This window comes from Papio anubis, chromosome 12 (genome assembly GCF_008728515.1).
Source record: "Papio anubis isolate 15944 chromosome 12, Panubis1.0, whole genome shotgun sequence".
Taxonomy (NCBI): domain Eukaryota; kingdom Metazoa; phylum Chordata; class Mammalia; order Primates; family Cercopithecidae; genus Papio; species Papio anubis.
Genome location: NC_044987.1, coordinates 60,747,110 through 60,758,960, shown reverse-complemented (window position 1 = coordinate 60,758,960; position 11,851 = coordinate 60,747,110).

Sequence of the window (11,851 nt, the reverse complement as noted above, 5' to 3'; positions counted from 1 at the left end):
AATGAGGTTACAGAGGAACGTGGTGCAGTTGGAGTTCTGAAGAGCAGGCATGCAACTCTGCCAAGGGAACTAGGGAAAGATTTGGGACAGGAAGTGCAAATTTAGTCTGAACCTTGAAAAATGAGTAGGAGTTTGCCAATCTGAAAAAGGTGGGTGAGCTTTCCACACAGAACAAATGGAAGAAATGGTATGAGCAAAGGCGTTAGAGGCTTGAGAACACCATGAAGTTCAGGAACCAGTCTCATGCTATAGCAGGTTGCATGGTGAGAGGTGGTGAATGAGGTCAAACTATAAAGAACCTCTTGGGCCAGGCTACTGAACACAGGGCATAGTCCAATATGTGGCACCAGCTTAAGGACAAGCATAGATGCAAGAAGGAGCCTCTTGAGAAGACCAAAGTCTGTTAGCATTTGTGCAGTCAGAGGTTACATACCCTGGGTGTCCTAAGGCCTGTACTGTGTTCAGGGGACCCAGCAGTGCATCAGACCCAGTGCATGCTTTGGAACCTCAGCCTTAATTTTTTCTTTTCTTTTGTTTTGCTCCCCTCCCCTCCCCTCCCCACAGCCTTAATGTTTTTTGTTTTTGTCTTTCCTCCCCTCCCCCTCCCTCCCTCCCTCCCTCCCTCTCTCCCTCCCTTCCTTTCTTCCTTCCTTCCTTGGCAGCACTGGCAATTGGGGAGAGAGAACAGAGTTTGATCTGTAACTGACTGAACAGTCAATTGAGATAACTCACTACCTTCAGCCCAGCCTCAGCCTTAATTTTCTCCCAGATAGACCCAGTTATGCTGTCAGTCCTTTAGTGGCATCCCCATTATGCCATCTCATTAGAGGGTGTCCTGCATGCCCCTGCAGGGACATCTCAGAGTTTGGCTCTGGGAATGACCTCTCCGGCACAGCCTCAGGACTTTTAGAGATCAATATGTAGGAAGAGCCCAAGCTGTCCAGAGTCCTTTCCCAAGAATGTGGGTTAAACAATGATCAGGGAGCTGGCTGGGCAGGGCATTTGAGATCAGACAGAGCTGGGGGCATTGCCATTCATTGCCCAAAGCTTCCCTGTTTTATCTTATAGGTCTTTGCAACAACCCCATGGGCTTGGCGTTACTATCCCTATTTTACCTACAAAGAAACAGATGCAGAAAAGGAAAGTAGACTGTCCAAGTCATGCATGCTGTGTCAGAATCTGGATTCAAATGCAGGTCACTTAACCTTGTCTACCATAGCACACTGCTTCTGCACTATAAATCCTGTGTGGCTCATTACCTGACAGGAAAATAATTCCCAGAGAGGAGGTCAACTGTATAACACAAACATCTCTTCTCTTTTCCTTTAGCAAATGCTTTCCCGAGAGGTTTTGTGGGCAGACAGGGCTGAGAGCTGGGTACTGGGAGAGGAAAGAGATTTGGGCCCTATTCAAGGAGTTTGTGCATGTGCCTTTGTGTGTGTGTGTGTATGTGTGTGTGTCTGTCTGTCTGTCTACCCTAGACATGGACACAGACTATGACAACATGGGCTGTGGGAACTGGTAGTCCTGAGGTTGTAGGGGCACAGAGAAAGGAGCCCTTAGCCCAGGTATGGGTGGAAGTGTCTTAAGCTGACTGAAAAGACAAATGCTCTTCCAACTATGGTCTTGTGGGAGTTGCTAACTTAGATGAAGAGGAAACAAGAACTAAAGCAGCACTCAGTCAGTGCCAAGAGGTCTCTGGATGAGGCTGGATCTGCAGTGTGATGGGTGGAAATGGGGGTCAGCAGAGTCAAACCATCAGAGGCCTTGGATGCCAGGGAAGGAGCTTGAACTATATACTAACTCTCAGGCCATGGAATGCCTCCAAAAATGTGAAGCAAAGGAAGGACATGGTTGAACCTGGAAGTTCGATCTCACACACACAAAGATATTCATTCTCATAGACGACACAGTCTTAACCCAGACGAAACCATCTCTGCAAACTGTCTGGGCAGCCCAGCTACTACCTGGCTGCTCATAGCCAGCTCACTGGGGGTGCTCAACTCCACATCCATTCCTGAGACCACCTGCCTCCATCAGCCCCTACTAGAGGAGATTCTATAGACAGCGAGGGTCTGTGGCACTCTGAGCATCCCGGCAGTGAGCGCTTCTCCAAAATCAGGTATATGACTCAGTCTCAGAACTAGAGCCCTACATTCAGAATACCTGGCTGGAAATGACCCTAGATGCCCTCTAAAACAGATTTGTCTCCCCTTTGCCCCACCTGATAGGGACCATTCTACTGCCTTCTGCCACCCATAGGGACTGGGAGAACTCTCACCTTTTCCCTTTCCTGCCCTTGTGGGATAGCTCAGTCTGTGAGACCTCCTTCGTCAGGAGTTGAGATCTGCCTCCTGAGACCTCCCAGGATTGGGTCCCAGATTTACTTCTGACCTCATATCACAGTGTTCCCCAACCTTAGAACTTCCCACAGAGGTCTGGAGACATCTTAAGTGGCCATGAGGAGACTTCATTGTCAGAATCATGGTCCAATCAGTCTATCACCCTTAAACCTGAAGCACAGAACCTTGAGGTTTGACCCTTTCTAAGTTGGTCACCAGCCTTGGGGATGAAAAGAGGTAACAAGCTAAGGCCAGGATACGCTTAGGCAGGAACGTGTGCTGAATATAGAAAGTTCCAACTGCAAAGCAGATGTCAGCCTCTGTCTTCTCAGATTGTCACCTTCTGGCGGGGCGTGGTGGCTCATGTCTGTAATCCCAGCACTTTGGGAGGCTGAGGCAGGTGGATCACTTGAGGTCAGGAGTAGAAGACCAGCCTGGCCAACCTGGTGAAACCCCGTCTCTCCTAAAAATACAAAAATTAGCCAGGTGTGGTGGTGGGCACCTGTAATCCCAGCTACTCAGGAGGCTGAGGCAGGAGAATTGCTGGGACTCGGGAGGCAGAGGTTGCAGTGAGCTGAGATGGTGCCACTGCACTCCAGCCTGGGCAAGAGAGCGAGACTCCTTCTCAAAACAAAATGAAACAAACAAACAAACAAAACACACATCACCTTCTTTTAGTATATCAGGGGAGGAAGGAGGCCTTCTCCACTGGCCAGCTGCTCTCCCCCACACCCTACTGGTTACCATTTGGACATCTTAGCAAGATTCTCTTAAATGGATGCCTGTTCTCTCTAACTGGACACGAAGTATGGGATCAATGTGGGGTGGTTTTCCTTTACTGTCCTAGTTTTCATTCTCCATGTCTTCACCAGCCCCATCAAAGCATGTGCATCAGACTTCATAGAAATAGTGGAGTAACAAAGGAAAAAGAAGGAAATGAAAAAATAAAACAAAATTACTCTTTATCCCCTCAGTAAGGGCACAGGTTTTTAGTTCACTTGCAGAAGTTCCCACTTCCTCACCTCAAACCCCTGTCCTCTGTTCTTGCTTTCTCCAAAAACCTCTCCACATTTCTGCCAGTGTGCTTTCCAGTCAGCTCACTGAAAAAAGCAATGAGTGCAAATAGATGTTCCCAATGCAGTTTGCTTCAAAATCTCTCGACTAGTAGGACTGTAACATGAATTTTTAATCCTTCCAGCTGTCCAGCAGACAATTTTTAAATTATTCACACACACATTAAGACAGACATTAATCCTCATAGACAAAACAGTCTAATCTGGAGGTGGCCAGTGGACGACATCTGGCCCAAACATTGTTTTGTCTAGTCAACACATGGTTTTTAAAAAGTTTTGAATTAAAATGGGCAAAGATGAAAAAGACAGACGACACTAAGTACTGATATGGAGTCTCATACACTGCTGGAAGAACTGTAAAGTTAAACTGGTACAATTGCTTTGGAAACTGATTGGTAAGGCCAAGCATATGCATACATTATAACCAATCAACTCTTCTCCTAGGGTGCACCCAACAGAATTGTGTACTTACCTTCACCAAAAGGTAGGTAGAAAAGTGTTTATAATAGCAATGGAAAAAACTTAAATTCTACAGGATAAATCTACTGGTAATATTCACAAAATGGAATGACAGTCAATCACAAAATGGAATGATAGTCAATAGAATTAATTATTTACAAGTATATGCAAAATTATGAATGTAATAAAAAATACATCAAAAAAGCAGAGAGGACAGGGAGTGGGGGTGGGACAATAGAATGATACTCTGGCAAGTTTCCTGTACCTTATGTGAAGTAGTACAATATTAAGTATATGCTAATAAGTCAAACATGCACATTGGAGTCCCTAGATCAACTGGAAGCCAGGTTTCTCAGTGGTGAAGTAGAAATTTACAGATAAGCAAAGGGAGGAAGCTAGAATGATTCATGTGGTAATGGATTAGAGTTGGAGACATCAGTATGAACTCATGTCTAGCTTGACATAGAGATGGGATTATATACAGAAATATTTACAGATATGTGTCTATACACATGTCAGTACATACATATATTTCCTTCATCTGCCAGCTGAGAGAGCCTCAAAGAAAACACCTCAGTGGAAATGAACACACCTAGGCTGGGCGCGGTGGCTCATGCCTGTTATCTCAGCAATTTGGAAGTCCAAGGCAAGTGGATAACCTGAGGTCGAGACCAGCCTGGCCAACATGGCGAAACTCCATCTCTACTAAAAATACAAAAATTAGCTGGGCGACGTGGCGTGCACCTGTAATACCATCTACTGGGGAGGCTGAGGCAGGAGAATAATTTGGTCCCAGGAGGCAGAGGTTGCAGTGAGCTGTGATCGTGCCACTGCATTCCAGCCTGGGTGACAGAGAGACTCTGTCTCAAAAAAAAAAAAACAAAAAACAAAAAAACAAGCCGTGTGTGGTGGCACCCACCTTTAGTCCTAGCTACTTGGGAGGCTGAGGCAGGAGAATCACTTGAACCTGGGAGGCAGGGGCTGCAGTGAGCCAAGATCACACCATTGCACTCCAGCCTGGGCGACAGAGCGAGACTCTGTGTCAAAAACAAAAACAAAAAAAGAAAAAATAAAAGAAAAGAAAAAAAAAAGAAATGAACACACCTAGCCCCACATCTTTTGTGTTTATTTGTTTTTTTGAGATCTGAGTCTCGCTTTCTCCTGTCGCTGGCTGGAATGCAGTGGCGCCGATCTCTACTCACGACCACTGCAACCTCTCTGCCTCCTAGGGTTCAGCCACCCTCCTGCCTCACCCTCCCAAGTAGCTGAGGCCTACAGGCCTCGGCCACCATGCCCACCCAGCTAATTCTTTTTTTTTTTGAGACGTGAGTCTCCAGGCTGGAGTGCAGTGGCTTGTGATCTCAGCTCACTGCAAGTTCTGCCTCCCATGGTTCACGCTTATCTCCCAAGGCCAGGGGCCTCCCCGAGTAGCTGACTACAGGCCCCACTAAGCCTGGCTAATTTTTTTGTGTTTTTTTAGTAGAGATCAGTCGTTCTATATTAGCCAGGATAGTCTCGATTTCCTGACCCTGTGATCCGCCTGCCTCCCAAAGTGCTGGGATTACAGGCGTGAGCCACCGCGCCCGGCCAGCCCGGCTAATTTTTGTATTTGGGCACGATTGGCGTTTCACCATGTCAGACAGAGATGGTCTCAACTCTTGACCTCGTGATCCGCCCGCCTCAGTCTCCCAAAGTGCTGGGATTACAGACATGAGCCGCCACACCTGGCCCCACATCTTCATTTCTAATACCAGTTCTCCAGTCAAAGAAATCAGAGATCCTTAGAGAAATGGCTGATTACAGGACTGGATAAAGAGGTATCCATGATGAGTCTGGAGCATCATGTACTGCCATAAAGAAGTACTCAAAAGACCAAAACAAATGCACATCAATGGGGGGTACATCGAAGGGGCAAAATAACTGAAAGAGCTGGAACAATTTGGGCAACCAAATAAAGTAGTATTAGATTATAACCCAAAGTATAAAATAAGAATCCATGAGTCCATGGATACTTTTGAGTCCATACTGATATAAATTATTGAACAGATAAATAAATGGGGGAGAAGAGACAAATCTCCCTTGCAGAATTCCAAACAATTTACATAGCTATTCCCCCCTAAAGAAGAACAAATCCCAACTCCTGAAGTATGTGCTGCACATACGGATATCCTTCAAAGAATAGAGACGGAAAGGCAGTAGGTGAGAAGAGTAACTTTTTTTTTTTTTTTTGGAGATGGAGTCTCACTCTGTCGTCCAGGCTGGAGTGCAGTGGTGTGATCCTGGCTCACTGCAACCTCTGACTCCCTGGTTCAAGCGATCCTCCTGCCTCAGCCTCCGGAGTAGCTGGGATTATAGGCACACGCCACCACGCCCACCTAATTTTTGTATTTTTAGGAGAGAAGGAGTTTCACCATGTTGGCCAGGATGGTCTCGATTTCCTGACTTTGTGATCTGCCCGCCTCAGTCTCCCAAAGTGCTGATTACAGGCGTGAACCACTGCGCCCGGCCTATACATTCATCTTTTAACAGGCATTTGGGTTGTTTCTAGTTCTTGGCTAATACTAGCTACTATTAATTTTGTCCACAAGTTTTGTTTTCTTTTTTTTGAGACAGGCTGGAATGCAGAGGCAAAATCATAGCTTACTGTAGCCTCGACCTCCCAGGCTCAAGCAATCCTCCCACCTCAGTCTCTCAAGTAACTGGGATCACAGGCATGTGCCACCACACCTGGCTAATATTTTTATTTTTGTAGAGATGGGGTTTCCCTGTATTGCCCAGGCTGGTTTCAAATTCCTGGGCTCACGTGATCCTCCCGCCTCAGTCTCCCAAAGTACTGGGATTACAAGCATGAGCCACCACACTCAGCCTGTGTACAAGTCTTTGTATGGACACATGCTTTCATGTCTTGTGGGTAAATATTGAGGAATGGAATAGATGGGTTATATGACAAACACATATTTAACTTTAAATGATACCAAGCAACTTTGTTTTTTGTTTTTGAGACATGGTCTTGCTCTGTCACCCAGGCTGGAGTGCAGTGGCATGATCTTGGCTCACTGAAACCACCTCCCAGGTTCAAGCGATTCTCCTGCCTCAGCCTCCTGAGTAGCTGGGACTACAGGCGTGCGCCACCACACCTGGCTAATTTTTTTATTTTTAGTAGAGATGGGGTTTCACCATGTTGGCCAGGCTGGTCTCAAACTTCTGACCTCAACGTGATTGAGCTCCACTGCACTCCAGCCTGGGCAACAAAGCAAGACTCTGTCTTAAAAAAAAAAAGAAAAAAAAAATCATCCCCTAAAGGCTTAACTCTTCTAGCATCAACTCAATCAAAAGTCCAAAGTCCATAGTCTCATCTGAGACTGAAGGCAAGTTCCTTCCTCATATGATTTTCTGTAAGATCAAAAACAAGTTATTGGCTCAAACCTGTAATCCCAGCACTTTGGGAGGCTAAAGCAGGTGTACTGCTCGAGCCCAGGAGTTCAAGACCAGCCTGAGCAACATAGTGAGATCCCATCTCTACCCAAACTACAAAAATTAGCCAGGCATGGTGGCATGTGCCTGTGGTCGCAGCTACTTGAGAGGCTGAGGTGGTAAGATTGCTTGAGCCTGGGAGGGAAGAGGTTGCAGTGAGCTGAGATCATGCCACTGCACTCTACCCTGGGTGACAGAGTAAGACCCTGTCTAAACCACCACCACCACCAACCACCCCCCGACCAAAAACACAAGTTATTTACTTTGAGGATACAAGGGTTATATAGGCACTGAGTAAATATTCCCATTCCAAAAGGGAGAAATCAGCCAAAAGAACAAGGCAATAGGCCCGAAGCAAGTCTGAAACCCAGAAGGGCAGACATTAAACCTTAAAGCTCCAAAATAATCTCCTTTGACTCCAAATCCCACATCCAAGGCACACTGATGCAAAGGTTGGCCTCCCAAGTCCTTAGGCAGCTCCACCTCTGTGGCTGCTGTCACAGGTTAGAGTTGAGTGTCTGCAGCTTTTCTAAACTCAGGGTGCAAGCTGCTCGTGGCTGTAGCATTCTGCAGTCTGGAGGGCAGTGGCCCCTCTTCCCACAGTTCCACTTGGCATTGCCCTGGTAGTGACTCTTTGTGGGGGCTTCCATACCACATTTTCCCTCTGCATTGCCCTAGTAAAGGCTCTCTGTGGCGGTTCTGCCCTGTGGGGCAGGCTTCTGCCTGGGCACCCAGGCTTTCCCACACATCCTCTGAAATCTCACTGGAAGCTGCCAAGTCTCCCTCACTCTTGCATTCTTCACAGCTGCAGGGTTAACATCACATGAAAGCCACCAAGGCTTATGGTTTGTGCCCCCTGGAATAGCAGCTCAAGCTATATCTGGGGCCCTTTGAGCAGTATCCTGAGGCTGTGCAGGGCAGCAGGGCCCTGAGCCTGGGCCCTGAAACCATTCTTTCCTCCTAGGCCTCTGATGGGAGGGACTTGACCAAAGACTTCTGAAATGGCCTTGAGGCCTTTTCCCACTGTCTTGACTATTAGCACTTGGCTCCCTTTTAGTCATACAAATTTCCCTAGCAAGCTGTTGCTTGTATTCCTCTTCTGAAAATGTTTTTTCCTTCTCTACCACAAGGCTAGGATATACATTTTCCAAATTTTAATGCTCATCTTTCCATTTAAATATATCTTCCAACTTTAAGATATTCCTTTGCTCTCATATCTGATTGCAGGCTGTGAGGCAGGAATGCCACCCCTTGAATGCTTTGCTGCTTGGAAATTTCTTCAGCTAGACACCCTAGCTGAAGGTCATCACTGTTTTTTTATTCTTTTGAGATGGAGTCTCACTCTGTCGTCCAGGCTGGAGTGCAGTGGCACGATCTCGGCTCACTGCAACCTCTGTCTCCTGGATTCAAGCGATTCTCCTGCCTCAGCCTCCCCAATAGGAGTAGCTGGGATTACAGGTGTGCGCCACCACACCCAGCTAATTTTTGTAGTTTTAGTTGAGATGGGGTTTCACCATGTTTGCCAGGCTGGTCTCGAACTCCTGACCTCAAGTGACCCACCTGCCGTGGTCTCCCAAAGCTCTGGGATTACAGGTGTGAGCCACTATCCCTGGCCAGAAGGTCATCACTCTTAAGTTCAACCCTCTGCAAAGCCCTAGGACATGAACACAATGCTAATGTTCTTTGCTAAGGTGTTAACAAGGGTGATCTTCATTCCAGTTCCCAATAAATTCCTCATTTTCATTTGAGACCTCATCAGCCTGGTCTTCACCGTCTATATTTCTATTAGCATTTTGGTCATAACCATTTAACCAGTCTCTAAGAAATTTCAAAATTTCCCTCATCTTCCCATCTTCTGTGAGCCCTCTAAATTCTTTCCCAACTTCTGCCCATTACCCAGTTCCAAAGTCTCTTCCACATCTTCAGGTAATCTTTATAGCAATGCCCCACTTTTCAGTACCAATTTTCTGTTAGTACATTTTGCATTGCTATAAAGGAATATCTAAGGCTGGGTAATTTATAAAGAAGAGGTTTAAGCTGGGCGCGGTAGCTCACGTCTGTAATCCCAGCACTTTGGGAGGCTGGGGCGGGCGGATCATTTGAGGTCAGGAGTTCGAGACCAGCCTGGCAAACATGGTGAAACCCTGTCTCTACTAAAAATACAAAAACTAGCCAGACGTGATGGTGTGCACCTGTAATCCCAGCGACTCGGGAGGCTGAAGCAGGAGACTTGCTTGAACCTGGAAGGCAAGGGCTGCAGTGAGCTGAGATCGGGCTACTGCACTCCAGCCTGGGTGACAGAGCAAAACTCTGTCTCAAAAAAAAAAAAAAAAAATGTTTAATTGGCTCACAGTTCTGTGGGCTGTACAAGAAGTACGGTGCCAGCATTTGCTTCTGGTAGGCTTCAAAAAGCTTACAATCATGGCAGAAGGCAAAGGGGAGCTTTGCCCTGCTTTTTATCGCATTGCAAAAGGAACAAGAATGCTACTTCTGTTTTCCTTTTTTTTTTTTTTTTTTTTTTTGAGACGGAGTCTCGCACTGTTGCACTGTTGCCAGGCTGGAATGCAGTGGCGCAATCTTGGCTCACTGCAACCCCCGCCTCCCGGGTTCAAGCGATTCTCCTGCCTTAGCCTCCCAAGTAGCTGGGACTACAGGCATGCGCCACCATGTCTGGCTAAGTTTTTGTATTTTTAGTAGAGACGGGGTTTCACCATCTTAACCAGGATGGTCTCGATCTCCTGACCTTGTGATCTGCCCCCCTCAGCCTCCCAAAGTGCTGGGATTATAGGCGTGAGCCACTGTGCCAGGCCAGCTAATTCTGTTTTCTAATGAATGAGTTCCTCAATTTAATGTTCCAGCTTACTAACTCCATTCTAACTAACGGAATCCATTCTACCATTTATCCCATCTATGTGTTCCTTATCTTTCCTTTTAGAAACAGAGTCTTGCTTTGTTGCCCAGGCTGGAGGGCAGTGGTGCAATCAGAACTCACTGTAGCCTTGAACTCCTGGGTTCAAGAGATCCTCTCACCTCAGTCTTCTGAGTAGCTGAGACTGCAGGTGTGTGCCACCATGCCTAATTTTTTAATTTTTTTGCAGAGATGGGGTTTCACCATATTGCCCAAGCTGGTCTTGAACTCCTAGGCTCAAGCTATCCTCCCACCTCGGCCTCCCAAAGTGCTAGGATTACAGGCATGAAACACTGCACCTGGCTGTGTTCACTTCAACAATTAAAAACTTTTCACACTTATGATTCTAAATTCTTGTTTCATATCTTATCTCCTTAATATTTATCGTCATCCTTAAATTATTGGTTTTCTTTCCCAAAGTATTTCTGCTTCAGATATTTACTTTTACTTTTGAGGCAGTTTTTAGGTATTCAACTATATTGCTGTGTGAGTTCAAATTCTCCTCAGGGTATAGGCTACTAATCTGGAAGGCACAGGGAACAAGACTGTCAAGGAGAGGAGGGGACAAACTTTGGGGCAAAGAGCTCTAGGAACTCTAAGACCACATATAATCACTCCCACTCAGTATCAGTATCATCCCCCCAAGCCATAACTTATTTCAGGGTCTTGCCTTTATTTCCATCGGCTTATTAGGGCTTTTGTACTGCCCTAATATTACTCTCGTGGACACCTGCACTAGTATTCTGGCCTGTGGCCTTCATTTTATGGTAAGGTGTTCAGCTATGGTTATCCCAAGGCAGGGATTGCCCTTTTCTCTGTAAAGGGCCAGATAGTAAATGGCTTTTTTGGCTTTTAGGGCCATAAGGTCTGTGGCAGCTATTAAATTCTGCCGTTACAGTGAGAAAGTATGGCTGAGTTCCAATAAAACTTAATTTTAAAAACTGGTTCCAGGCTGGATTTGGTGGGAGGGCCACAGTTTGCTGGCTCCAGTCCCAAGGCAAAGGTATAGTTAGGAGTAAGGAGGCAAAAGCAGATTTTTTTTTTTGAGACAGAGTCTTGCTCTGTCGCCCAGGCTGGAGTGCAGTGGCCGGATCTCGACTCACTGCAAGCTCCGCCTCCCGGGTTCACGCCATTCTCCTGCCCCAGCCTCCCGAGTAGCTGGGACTACAGGCGCCCGCCACCTCGCCCGGCTAGTTTTTTTGTACTTTTTAGTAGAGACGGGGTTTCACCGTGTTCGCCAGGATGGTCTCGATCTCCTGACCTCGTGATCCGCCCGTCTCGGCCTCCCAAAGTGCTGGGATTACAGGCTTGAGCCACCGCGCCCGGACGCAAAAGCAGATCTTAAGATGCTTTTCTTAATATGTCCTATTACTGCCTCCACCAGGGGCTATACCTTTCAAGTTGCCCCCTTCTCCTCCACCCCGCAACAATACCCCCATCAAAAAAAGATTCTTTGACTCCCCAGGAGTTGCTCACATTTGCTAATAACAATAGCAAATTTTCTGGATTCTGTCCATGTCCGCTTTATAGGTCTAGGGAGGGAGAAGCATATGCTAATTCACCATCTTGGCACGAATGGGAAACCAAGTCAATAA